Source organism: Parasteatoda tepidariorum, chromosome 9, assembly GCF_043381705.1.
Source record: "Parasteatoda tepidariorum isolate YZ-2023 chromosome 9, CAS_Ptep_4.0, whole genome shotgun sequence".
In the NCBI taxonomy this organism is placed as follows: Eukaryota; Metazoa; Arthropoda; class Arachnida; order Araneae; family Theridiidae; genus Parasteatoda; species Parasteatoda tepidariorum.
In genome coordinates this window covers 25090734-25105116 of record NC_092212.1, presented here as the reverse complement: position 1 = coordinate 25105116, position 14383 = coordinate 25090734, and the positions used below count along the sequence as shown (strand labels likewise).

Genomic DNA, 14383 nt, shown 5'->3' with positions numbered 1-14383 from the left:
AGCGAAATTTAAGTTATTTTTAGTTTAGTATTTTTCACTTTAAGTAATTTTTTCACTATTAAATATCAAAAATTTTAAGTATCATATGAAAATGAAACAATGAATATACTTGTTGCTCTTTTAAAAAGTAGGCGCAACTATCCTCCTCTAACGAATTTTACTATATAATTCGCTACCACTTTATTGAAACTATTATACAAAGCGGAGCACTTGGCATATCTGTATTTGTTTATTATTAATCTTCTCTTATTGAATATTAATAATTTGTCATGGCGGTAGCTTTTGGTTTAATAATCAATTCGATTACATAAATTTAAAAGAATTGATAATCTCTACCACTTCTTGATTTTTTTTTCGCCCGTGGCAACCCTTCATTTTACAATAAATGTAAGAATAATAATAGCTGCGCCAGGTACACTTTTTTTACTAGAATAATAATTATTTCATTTTTCAAAGTTATTAAAACTATAATGGAAATGACTGGGGAACGCTTTCCAGAAAATTTCAAAAACTGGTAGGAAAAAAAAAGGAAACAAAATGTTTTAGCTAATTGCTATCGACCAAAATTTTATGAAAATCAAACATATGATTAACTGAGTTCTTAATAGTGAGGGATAGATAAATTTTCCCAGGGTTTGTTAAATTTTCAACAAAGAAAACTAAAATAATGGAATAAATTTTCTTTGCCCTCTTTTGATCTACCTATTGGAACCATATTTTCCAGATTGCGACTACCAGATTGCGACGAAGGTATGTTAATTCAGATAAGGTACGTTTTTTTGTCTTATATCGTTTATCACAATAATTAATTAGAATATTTAAAGTTAGCACTCAAATACGTGAAAATATGATCACTAAATCGTATTTTCTTTTTTTTTTTTGCTCACTATATATACAAGTAACATACAAACACAAACATACATTCAAATAGGTTTAGAAATAGCTGTTTAATTTTAATTTAAGGATTTGGCGAACTTTTTATGTTAGTCACCAAATCATTAAATTACGATAAAACAATACAAACTGAACCTATTTGAATACAATTTTCGGCAATAATTATTTAAAAAAAAAAACAGAAAAATAACATTAACTTAAAAATTTCAGATAAAAAAATACCGGTTTTTAAAGCACACGAACAATACTTTCGTAATAAGAAAGCGACCCTAGGGGGCGTATGATAACGTTTTAGGTTCAAGAGTTGCTATGCAATTATTAATTCTTAGGATATGCCCTACATCTCCTAAGAATTTATCGCACCATACACTGAACACCCTGGATAAAAAAAAATTCAATAAATTCGAAATCATATTATCTCTCTCTCTCTCTCTTCAACAACTGCAAGTTTAGATGAAACAACTTTCCGACTGAACTGCGCTTTCAAACATGAATTGATTTAGCTTTGCAGACTTCCATTCAAAATCATATTCATCTTGAGAAAATCAAAACAAAGCCCAGAGGCTTTGTCTAAGAAAACGGAGCTATATTGGTTCGCCCTACGGTCACACAAAATCCTTTTGAAAATTGTGTTTGAACAGTGGTTTTGATAGTGTGGGTGGATAAATAGGTGTGCCTTCCACTTTAGAATTTCGTCTCCGGAAAAATAATTACCTTTTTTATTGTGTTTTTCTGGAAAATGTGAGATTTTGTTTACTTTAGTGGGAGTATTAGCAAGAGTAATGTATACAGCTGTATTACTGTAATGAACGGAAAGTTGATAAGATATTAAGATCTTTTTCCACTCTTTAGTTTGTATTATAAATCCTAATATTGAGATTTTAGCCCTTTGTTTACTGATCTAACTTTTTTGTAATGATGTCTGCGATAAAATAATTGGTTAAAAGTGTGAGAAAGCGTTTATATATAGAGAGAGAAATAGAGAAAGCTTATATATATATATATATATATATATANAAAAATGTCCTTTTCTAAGGATGCTAAGATATATATATATATATTATTGCTTCGGACCAATATTAATAAAAAATGATTCGTAGGCAGCTGAAGAGAAATTTGAAGTGTGTAGCTGTCAACTTGTGTGATTGTTGAAAAATATTTTTATTGGTGGCAGCAACAAGCATATATGTTTGTTGTTGTTTAAATGCTTCATCTTGTCTCTTTAACTTAAAAAGAAAATATTTTAACCACCACTACGAATTAATAATTAATTTAGACAAATTTTAAATCCATTACAAAATTTTTTTCTAATATTAAAAACATTCTTCTCCCCATACCGCTGGCAACTAAGAATGCTAGAATTTGTGAAAGCTCAATTCATTTTTATTTCTTTAATTATTCAATAAAAACTACCGCCGTATTGCAAATTATTCATATGTAACAAGAAAACGTTCTTAGCACTCTTCTTCAATAGTAAACTGAAAAAAATATGCCAGACAAATATGCTAATTTTAATATCTGTTAACTAATTTTTCTATTTAATAGTCACCACTTTTTATATTTTTAGTCGCTCGTGGCATCCCAGCTACATTGATCGCCGTTTTTGCCACCTTATACGGTAAGTAAGGTCTCTGAAAACATCTCTTTAAAACAATCGCCACCACATCCATGTTATTTTAGAGAGAGTTCTGGCGCAAAATTTCAGAAGCTTTAATAAATTGGTAGCAAATTAAATAGTAAAACAAAAATATATAAGTCTACTTTTAAAATGTATCACCAAATTGATAACAAGTTGCATTGCATATGATACTTTGAATTTTTGATGTATAGTGGTAGAAAAAAACTAAACTAAAAATAATTTACATTTCGTTACCCTTAGAAAATATTATTTTACAAAGTGGAGCAAGTTGACATATCTGCTGACGTTACAATTTTTTACAAAAATGACAGGAGAGATGAAACTTCTTTAACTCGGCTTTCTATTGGACATGGAGAAAAAAAGACATGGTGATAAAAAAATGTCCCAGGTTATTTTCATGACGGATGATAAAAAATTTCCAAGCCGCACCAAGCGCAGCAAAATAGAAGCTAACTCAAATAATCTGATTAATTGCTTTTACCCTTCAATGTCCGACCCCCAAAAGTGCTTTATATGTGGTAAACACCAATACGAAAAAAAGTGGATATTTCTTTTAGTTACTTACAACTATAGCTTTAAATAAGCATTATGCATTGACTTTCGATTTAAGTATAAATATATTAAATATATAAATATCATTGATATATTGCGGTGCGTAGAATTTTGTTAGTAATAATGGAGCACTTGTACGACTTTCTTCATTTTCTGAAAAAGGAACCATTAAATTCTCAAAGACAACTTATAACACTGAAAAAATATGTTCTACCACAATATATATTTCAGAAAGTGTAGTATAAATATGACGCTGTAGGGGGAAGAATATTTTAAATAGTTCTCCTTACTGACCCTTTTCCTATATTTTATTGTATTTTTTATAAATAAGTTTATATTTTTATCAAGAGGGCTAAAACACATAATCAGGTTGATACACTTAACTATATTTAGACGAAATAGCGATTGTGATTTATGGGGAAATGAAAAAGCTGATAATCTCGCAAAACAAGCATTCACTTAGACACTATCGATTCTCCTGCTATCTTGGGAAATGTTAAACTGCCAGTAAAACAAAAAAATCGAAGTCAACCAGCTATTGGTGCTTCTTAAAAAAACATCTTAACACTGTTTTTTGAAGCCTTGTCGCCAAAGATAATTTTTTTTTAAAAAAGCCACAGTTTAAGAGCCTTACACTCGAAGCAAAGCAATGATTTTAAACTTAATATATATCATGCCATGAAGAATTATTTTGCTTTAAAACGCACAAATATCATAAATATTTTAAAAGTTATTATTATTTTTTATTTTTTCTAAATCGCCAATTTGGCGACATTTTTCCCCCTTGATGAAAATTATCAAAATGACTGCATCATTCTTAGATTTTGCAAATTTTTATGAGCCCAGGTAATGTGGTATAGGAGTAAGTTTTTAAATATTAAAAAATTAGTCCACAAAAGCTTTTCATTTTCACGAAACTGTGGCTTTCCTAGATATTAACGTTTTACGCCATTTTCGAAATAAGCATAAAAAACGCTGGCTAAAAATAGGCTAAACGTGACCTAACAGTCATAAGTAACTGTTGCAAGCTCACAGCATTTACGAAATTAGCATATTTTTCGCAAAAAAAGCATCATTTCACAATGACGACGGAGCCTTCTACTAACAGTCTTTGCATCATGTTTCCCCAAGAACCTCCCTACGCCTATCGGAACTTCGTGTTTCAGACTTCTGACTGGACATGATCCTACGGGCACATTAACACGATATTGTACTTGTTGACTCTCGTGATTGCATTTTGTGTGAGGAACTTCTGGCCATGAATGGAGAGCATCTCTGGGACTGTTCTGCCCTCCCAGAGCCCCGCACTTCTTCATATTTTATGACGATCGCGACAAATTGGCTCATATCCGTTGAGATAGGTATACCACAAAGAGAATTTCAATATCTCAAGGCTTTTGAGGTAAATAGCATTTAATATATATTTAATTCGATCAATGGTTAAAAGTCATTACAAGAGATAAAATAAAAATTGAAACGGGTTTTATAATTTTCCTTTCAAAAGTCAAAATCCGTCAAAATGACGTGTCCCGTAAACCTAGTGTTGATATTATATTATATAATACTTTTTTTTCTTCCCCAAATTAGTAAACAAAAAGTGGTCTTTTTTCGAGAAACATTTATATTTTATAAAAAAAGTGTTAATACTAATAATTCACTATGTATAGATTTCAATTTCAAATATAAATATTTTTATACCTAATATGTAATCGTATATAGGTATATAGAACTATCTGGTTTATAAGTCATAATATTATTTATCATTAGAATTACCATTTCTTTTAATTAAATATATAATAGCTAGAAACTAAAGCGGTAGAATATTACTTTATTAAAAACTTTATTCACTTCAAAAATATACAAACTCAAATTAACAGTTGACATATTTCAAGCACTCAAAATCAAACGCTCATTTTCAAGACTTGCCAAACGTGAATGAAAGTCTGGCAAGCCTTGAAAACGGGGGTCTGCTTTTGAGCTCTAAAAACATGCCGTCTTTTAATTTCAATGTGCTTATTTTTTATGGGAAGAAAGTTTTTAATCAAGCTCTTGAAAGAAAAAAAAATGTCCTTTTCTAAGGATGCTAAGTTTGAACGGGCTAAAGAAACATATTTATTTATTTAATACATGTAAAGTATAGAGCCAAAGCATGTTCCATACATTATCTTAAACTAATTTTGATTTATTTTCCCACTAGAACGATTTTTTTTTAAATTACTTTTTCTTTTTTAATTATAAAATGAAAAACAATGAAACTTCTAAAAAACTAGAATCTTTGGAAAAAGTTCGGAACATGTTAGGTGCAATGGGATAAAAAATAAAAATAGTTGTGAAAAATGTACCACGTGCTGGAAATTTTGTTCGTTCTAATTTCTTTTTGATTTTGGTATTTAAATTGGTCAGGTATAACGTCTAAGTATATTTCCTTTATTTTAAAATTTTTTTCTTTTTTTCTATCACTTTCTTACATGTTATTTAACTGGTCACTCTGTCGTGTTTGCAAAGCGATTGGCACATCAAATTTTCTAAAAAAGAGAAACTGATTTTTTGTCGTGATTTTAGAATTATTTTCTGATATAAAAAAAGTAGATGTGGTATATAGTATATAAGTAGTATATAGTGGTATATGGTATATAAGTGACACATAGGAAACATAATTTTTATAAATTAAAAATAGTAAACGAAATAAATGTGTTTAATTTTTATGAAAACATATTTCTGTTTTAATTTTAACCCTTTCGTTACTGCAGTCTACGTTGTGGAAGTAAAAGCAGCGCACCACGCCACGAAGTGTGCACATTACATGTTGAGATCTCTTTTTATATTATACTTTTGTAAATGGAAAATACTTCACACCTAAATATAACACTCAGAAGAAACTTGTTTCGAGTTACAAAATATATTACCGTTTTGAAATATACTTTTACTGATATTAATCAAATACAGGTAAAATTAATTACTGGTAATGTGTATTAGGTAAATGGAATACAAACCAATGGCAGTTTAAATCAGATCGGGACGGTTACCAAACGGTATCACGCTTACGCCAGCTTATTACGACGCTCGTACGCACAAGGAATTGAGTGGATACCGATTAACACGTTCACGCCGGGGTGACCCACCGGTGGGTCACGCTAGATTGTCTCATCTTGGCAGCGCACCGGAGTAAAAACTGGTAACAATAAATTTCATTTTTTAGTTTTTTTCCGGGAATAATAAAAATCCATAACTACCAATTGTTTTTTACGGATGCAATCTTTATATTGAATTGCTTCTTCGCCGTGATAAATTTCCTTACAGTGAATTGTGATTGTTGAGAATAGATTAACTCCTCCCGAGTATTATCTAATATTGAGATAGTTCTTCTACCAGTATTTTCACTTTCCCCGTTCCAGTATTTTCACTTTTCCCGGCGTGAACGTGTTAAATGAGTCTCTCGTACACACACGGCACCACTTGGATACCAGCTAAGGACGCAGTTCGTAACGAAAGTAATATATTCTTAGTTTGTATTTTTTTTAAAGTTAAAAAATAATAACTAATAGAAAATATTGAAAATGAAATATTGGTAATGTGTATTAGGTTAATGGTATACAAACCAGTGGCAGCTTGAATCAGAACGGGACGGGTACTAAGCTGTATCATGCTGACATTGAGTACACACGGGGCATTGCGTGAATGCCGGTCGAATACAGTGCTCGCACACACAAGGCATTGCATGGATACCGGCAAAATGCGGTGCTCGTACACACAAGACATCGCGTGGGTTCTGGCTAAATACAGCGCTCGTACACACAGGACATCGCGTGGGTGCCGGTCAAATACGGCGCTCGTACACACAGGTCATCACGTGGATGCCAGATAAATACAGCGCTCGTAACGAAATGTATAATATATTGTTAGTTTATATTTTTAAAAAAAGTTAAAAAATAATGACTAATAGAATATCATACAATCTTAAGTATTATCATGTTAATGTTTGAGAATAAATGTTGTCAAAACAAGTCATTGGGCTTTCACAGGATTTTTAATAATACATTTTACACATACAAACAAATCATTTAAGAGTACAGTTAAATTAGTGTTTCATAGAATTCAAATATTTTAAACCACGGTACTTGGCTATTCTTACAAACAACACTTATTAAAGTCTTCAACCATTTTTTATACATATTTCTTAAAAAGTTCCTAACATTTACTCGAATGATAAATATTAGTTCATGTTGTGTAACTCCATTCACCAATTCCTACTCATACACCTAATGTTTTATGCATTAAAGATTTGAACTAAATTTCATGAAAAATCTTTTCTTTTTTTTGACATAAAAACTCAGAAGATTATTACATTTTGCTCTTAGGAATTTTATTTTATTCTAGTAAATATGCGCAAAAATTCTTCACCCCTCTTCATTCTTTTTATTAAAAAAATACATAAATATATTAATGTTTGCATTAAGCAAGTAAAATTTTCATTCATGTATTCAACACCATTATGTCCCATATGCTTTCCATATTCATTTACTCTACCAGAATTGTTCTGGTCACAACATACAATTTAAAAATAAAAAAGCTTATTTCTTAAATTAAAGCCGTTTTCTATCAATCAGTAGCATTTAATTAACATCTATATAATAATAGCTTAATTAATATCTAATGTCAGTAGTATTTAATTAATATCAGTAGTAATAGCTAATATCTGTTAAAATGGATAAGGAAATGGGAAAAGGAATAAGGAATGGAAAAGGTTTATTCACTTTTAAGTTTTGTATTTTTTACTAAATGTGCGATAATAAGAACTATAATTTTGAAAACCAAAATTTCTGGTAAGCCGTCACCATACAAACGAAAAAATTACCAATTTAATGTGTTAAATGTCTTATATTTTTATTAAACAAAATTCTAGTTTTTTATTATCAAATATATCATTACCATATAGTAGGCTAATTTTTCCAGAATTTTTTCCGCCATGCAACAAGTAAGTTGAACTGCTAGATAATTAAATGTTGATTCACCCTCTAAGGGGTGATAGAATAAAATTTGTTCCACTCATTTTCGACAATGATGCAAACCAGTAAAATTGTTATGGTTTCTATTTTTCAAACAACGCGAGACTGGTAAACTACTCTAAATTCAGAAAAATATAAAAAAGGCCGGTGCGTTGCTGAATTCTGTTGGTCAAAGGTCACACTTGCTAATGTCCAGTTAAACTGAAGTTTTCAATTGAACTTTACTATTCCGGAAAAGAGTTAAAGCGATTATATTAATCATTCCTTATTTTATTTTACTTTATAACCGTCGTTGAACAGCCGACCCAATTTTTGGGTTTACGACTGCTAACATTCAACTCCGTAGCCTTGTAATTTTGAACCCAATCCAGAAGACAAGGGAACTCCTGGAACAAGTATTGGGAGAAATTTGCCTTCGTGGAGGACTTTTAGATGGAACTAACCAGCATTTGCGCTACGTGGAGAGGAAAACCACGAGAACCTTCCATGATTAGCCTGACGGCAAATGGACTCTAACCCATGATCCATCTACCACTGAGGATATTTCATGTCAGCACTGTGGTCGGTGCAACCGGATGCGGATTCGTATCGACCAGCCATTGTTGGATTCGAACCCGGTTCAGGGCAAATACAATGTCTGCTTCGTATCCCGATGAGGACTTCTTATATTGCTAACAGTTGACATAAATTATTCACTGGCAAATCAACTAGGTAGGCGTCCCCGTTAATGTAGGGAAAAATTCAAAATTTTAGTGATTTTCCTCTGCACTTATACTGATTTTGAAATTCTCCAACGAAAACAAGTTCACCACAACACATTAACCGCAAATTTGATTGTTACCGTCTGTTCAACCTAGACAACACAATAAAACTGAAATAGGAATTTGACAGCAGTGCTTTGAAAAAGGCAGCGATAAATGCTAACTCCACCTCAACAGATGATTAAATTACGAAATTGATTGCGTCGAAAAATAGTTTTTACATAAAACTTTGAACAAAAAAACTTTTTTTCTGAAGCATTTCAACGTACATTTTAACTGTAATTATTGTATTAATTCATGCTTAACGCAATTTTCGAAACAGAATTCTTGATTAAAGTGAAATTGGGTTTCTAAATTTCAATGTAACACTAACAGAAAATCTTTAGTCCTTACTCTTAACTTATCGCATTCCAATTTTGTATTCACATTTTTTGTATTGACTCAAAATTCACTTATCAATTCAAATTACTTCTTATTTTTAACAAAAGTTCGATTATCATATAATTTAGAAGAAAAAAATAATGGTTAAGGGTGAGCAATTTTTGTGCATATTCTAATCTCAGTTAAGCAGAACTATATCAAACATATTTTTGTGAAAGAATTTTTCACAGTTGCACATCATTAGGATAAATGTTGCTACATATCATGTTTGATTATTACATAAGGTAAACAAAAGTTTTTCAGTAGCTATTTTTACAAAGCCTTGCTCAAATTAACTGAAAAAATATCTAAAGGCATTCATAGGGACATGAAAGATTCAGCTAGAATTTTTGGAATTTAAAAATAAAGACTACAGTTATAAACACATTTCACAGAATATAAATTATTTAAATTGACTACAATTATCACAGCATAGAATACGATATAATTCAATTTCACAACATTTTTTTTAACTGAAATCCTTTTAGATTCTATATAATAATTAACAAATTGATAAATTCTCGTATATGCCTATAATATGATATGTAATAGAAACAATTTACTTATCACATCCATTATATTAGTGATTTGTGTGATATGAAATTTAAATAAGGTTTTATTGAGAGATAATAATAAACTACTGAATTTTTATTTTTTTTTAAAATAGAAAAGTAGGTGTGAATTGCAAATTAAGCGTAATGAATACGTTTTATTATTATTGTCTTTGATAGAAGAGCATTACATTCCAGAAAATATTTTGATTTATTTTTATTCTTTTATGTAACGGAAAAATGTCAAAAAGGAGCCTGATTACTGTTTGCAATAAAACCTTCCAGTTGAATTTCATGTTTCCTAAAAAAAATTCATATTTTACAAGCATTCAAAAACTTTCTATTCATTCATATTTTACTCAAATATGAAAGAATTCATATTTGAGTATATGAGAATATATGAGAATATATGAAAATATGAAAGAATTCATATTTTTGTAATACTTTATTGCAGTCAAAGTAATTTCTCCGTTAGTTGAATGATGCAATACAATATTTATAGAAAAACATTAATAATCTATCAAAATGTGATATTTGTTGAATAACGAGTCTGGACAGGTTCTTCAAACAGAAGTTTAAGTTAAAAAAAGGATTAAGAATTTTCCAGAGAGCTTTAAATTCATAATAATACTAACAAAATCTTTGTCTTCATACTGACTGCCTGTCTTTTATATAACTTTTAAAAAAAACTTATTAAACTTTCAGATAATTTTAAACACTTTATTTTAACGCCTTAAATATATTAACATTCTAACGAACTGGAACATATTATTTACAACATAATGCATTAATAATTATGTAACAAATATCATTGATTTTATTTAAATAATTTAAACATTTTCTTTATCATCAACAAATAAAAAATAGTAAGTTATAATTCATCTTTTTTTAAAAAATATTTTTTGATTTTATTGAAATTTATTGTCATGAAAAGTTTCAAATTTACATTTTTTTATGTCTTCATAAACTAAGCTAAATACTTTTGTCACGTCGTTAATTCCTGAATTATTTATAAAACATTAAATCACAATAAATTACTAAATTTCAGACATTTGCATTACAATAAAAAAACAATTTATGCAAAGTAAAACATTTCCAAGCGAATATATTTTGCTAATTATAATGTTATATCCAAAGCTTTTAATTAAAATAAGTACTTCATCTTGATAAATTATCTTTTACCAAACAAAGAAATAATAAAAATTATTTCACGTATATGATAAAAAGAAACACATAATGCATTAAACAAAAATACAAAATATGTCTTAAAAAAATTAATTTTTTTAAGCTTTGGAAGGATTGAAAAACAGAAAGTTCGAAAAAGAAAAAAAATAATTTAAAAAGAAAATATTTTTTATTATTCATTTCCCTATATTTTGAAAATGGTAAGATTAAATGTGATCTTATTTTTCAAAAATAAATAAAAAATATACTTTAGAAAAAGAGCTGGGCAACTGAAATAGCATTACATAATTAGACAATAAGACAAGATACAACATTTATGTTTTCCCCGTATGTTCTTCATTTCTTAGAACAAGTTGATGTAAGTTTAAAAGTTTATTTTATCATTTCGATAATGGGAGAGTTTTGTAACACAAAGCTTGCTCCAACTAGCATAAATATATTCAATTAGTCAGTTTATAGCTCAATATAATCAACTTTTATAGCACAAATAAAAATTGACAAAATTGTTCTTTATTCCATACTAAATATTTTATCAATGTTTTAACGATTTTATAAGAAGGACGAACTAAAAAAAATACTAAAATCTTACCTAACAGAAATATTTGATTAGTCATATTCAGAAACTTAAGGAGCAGTCCAACTGCATTTTGTATCAACCGGTTTGCCGAAATTGCACCAATGAAATTCTCAATTTCCTAATGCGTATTTCAAATAAATTCTCATTATAATGAAAAAATTTCACCTCAAAATTTGATTGGCTCAGCGTCATAAAATATTTTTCATTACAAATGAAAATTTGTAATCGAAATATTTTAATTCAATACTAAATCATTTGTTTACATCAAAAAAAGAGAAGGAGTAGACATCTCCACTTTTTTATCCAATTTAGCTTTTTCAACTCTTTACATACGACAACGGTTTTAACCGTTTCAACAACCGCCGTGCACTCCACTCATTACTTGTTACAGAACTCGCCCATTATTATATCAGTTTTGACATCAGCCACAACAATACAAGCTGAAACTGAAATTTGAAAACAACATATAGCGACACAAAAAAATTTTTATAACTACAATGCCATTTTTAAAATTTTCAACTCATCAAAGCAATAACATGAAACGAAAATATCGTACAATAGTTATAGCTACAACATCATCAGTTCACTTATACAATGTAATAGTACTGTATATTACTGATCTCTTTAACTATAATCACGTTTTATTGAGCTATATACTGCACTCAAGCTTTTGCAAACATTCATAACACTTACCTATGGTTTTATACATATGTACAAATGTGCGTCTAAAGGGTACAACTTTAAGAGTGAAAAAAGTTTTAAAGTATTTTTTTAATATGAATAGTAGAGTAGTGTGGTCAGAATTAAACTGACGTTAATATTATGAATCATAAAAAGTATTTTTCCCTTATAAGGACCATGCTTGTTTGAAGTTACTTATCTAGTAGAAAATTATACCTAGCCATGAATTGTCCACATAATGTTGCATTATTCTCGCCATAAATTGTTCTATGTATAACAAAAACCTTTTATTCAAAATCGAACTGTAGATAAAATTAAATACCGAATTTCAAGTGGTTTGCTGACACATATCTACCAAAACAATTTTATCCGAATCTCCTAGAACAAGCACAACTTTTTTGTTGAAAACGTAAAAACATAATATAAAACAAATTTTAGTTTACAAATTCAAAAAGGCAACGTTTAGATTGCAAAATAACAGTAAAAAAATTATTATATTATGTAACACTTACGTTTCCCAGAATCTAAGAGAAAGCCTTAACCATTATTAATAAACGTGCACGAGTTAAATTTTCAATCAATATTTAGGTTAGGTCAATTGTGTAGATTTCGAGTTAAATTAAAATTTTTGGAGACCTAAATGTTGCATATGTTTTACAGTTTGCTTACATTCAACCACATTTTTAAACTAAAAAATTTAAAAGTATGATTTTAAGCAAAAAAGCGTGGACTTTTTGTCCACAAGTGATGAAAAATCAGGCGCAATCCAGAAGATAAAATACTTTTTTAATTTGGCTAACAGAAATTTGGTAAATATGGAACCTGACCACCGTAATATCTTTTAACAGATTTAAAATTTTAAATTTAGCAAAAAAAAAATTTTTTTGTAGAATTCCACCTTGAATATTTCGCATAATGCCATGAGGCAAAATAGTGCCCTTCATTAAGACATGGTCATTGTGAGGGAAGAGTACAAGAAAGGTATGAGTGTTCATGTTTTGCTATTTCTTATACATTTTATTCATGTGGCTACGTATTTATTAGGGACGTGTTCTCATCGTTGTAAGGTCTATAAAAAGATCTAACCATAAATTTTAACATGCAAAAATTGCACCTGAGTAACCCACCTTGCAAGAACGTCATGTATGATTAAGATAAACATTAGGAAATTGCTTTCTTCATTTGAGGAATTCATTATACAGTTATACATCAAATTCAATTTTTGAAATGGAACTTACATGTATAATACTCAAAATTAGCTCTGCAAGACTTTAAATTCAACCTTGCATACTTATTTATTTTTGTTTAGGGACAGTTCACAATTTATGTTTTATTGAAACCTGAATTTATGATTTACTTACTATTTATGATCACGTATTTGAAACTTAATACGATCCCTGAAAAACTTTAAATGAAATCTTAGATATTAATTTCAGGTTCAAAGACAAATTTCTGCGTTTATGTTCAATATAAATTGAAGATATGAATTGATTAAGTGTTGAACAAACTAATAAAAATTGAATAAACAAAATTTTTAATAATTTTAAATTTTTACGTCAGTTGCATGCATAAAAATTTTGCTTTAACCAATTTAATTAAAGTAATAAAATTTGTCTTGTAACGTTGCATGAAAACTGTTATTAATAATTCAACTTGTTTAAGCTTTGAGTTTAACACTGTTACAATTTTTATCGGTGATAATTAAACGAATAATAAATGAACTTCGCTTATATGATTAATAAATACTGATTAATAAAATATAATACTTCATAATTCATGAAATAAATATATTTTATTTATTATAATTAAAATTATTATTTATTATGAATAACTGAAGTAAATTATCCAGCACAGCTTAACTACTTTATTTTCTACATATATAAAATTTCCGTAATTTACTATACCTGATTATATGTTCTAACTTGAATAAGGTAAAGTCTTAGTGATGATTCAGTTTATTTAAAATTTCGTTCTTAATTAATATTTATGAACGAAATGGTAATGATTTGGTTAAATACGGATTGAATTTGATGATAAATACCTTTAGTTTTCAAATTATAATTTCTGTTGCAATTAAAAATACAAAATAAATATATTAATTAAAAAAAGAATACTTT

The 14383-nt window shown here is 28.8% G+C and overlaps 1 protein-coding gene across 4 annotated transcripts in view; it reads right to left on the bottom strand.

The window, feature by feature from the left end:
• The window catches only part of LOC107445027 (Vesicular acetylcholine transporter), a 299143-nt gene that overhangs the window by 221071 nt on the left and 63689 nt on the right, over nt 1-14383 (bottom strand). The window lies entirely within an intron of this gene.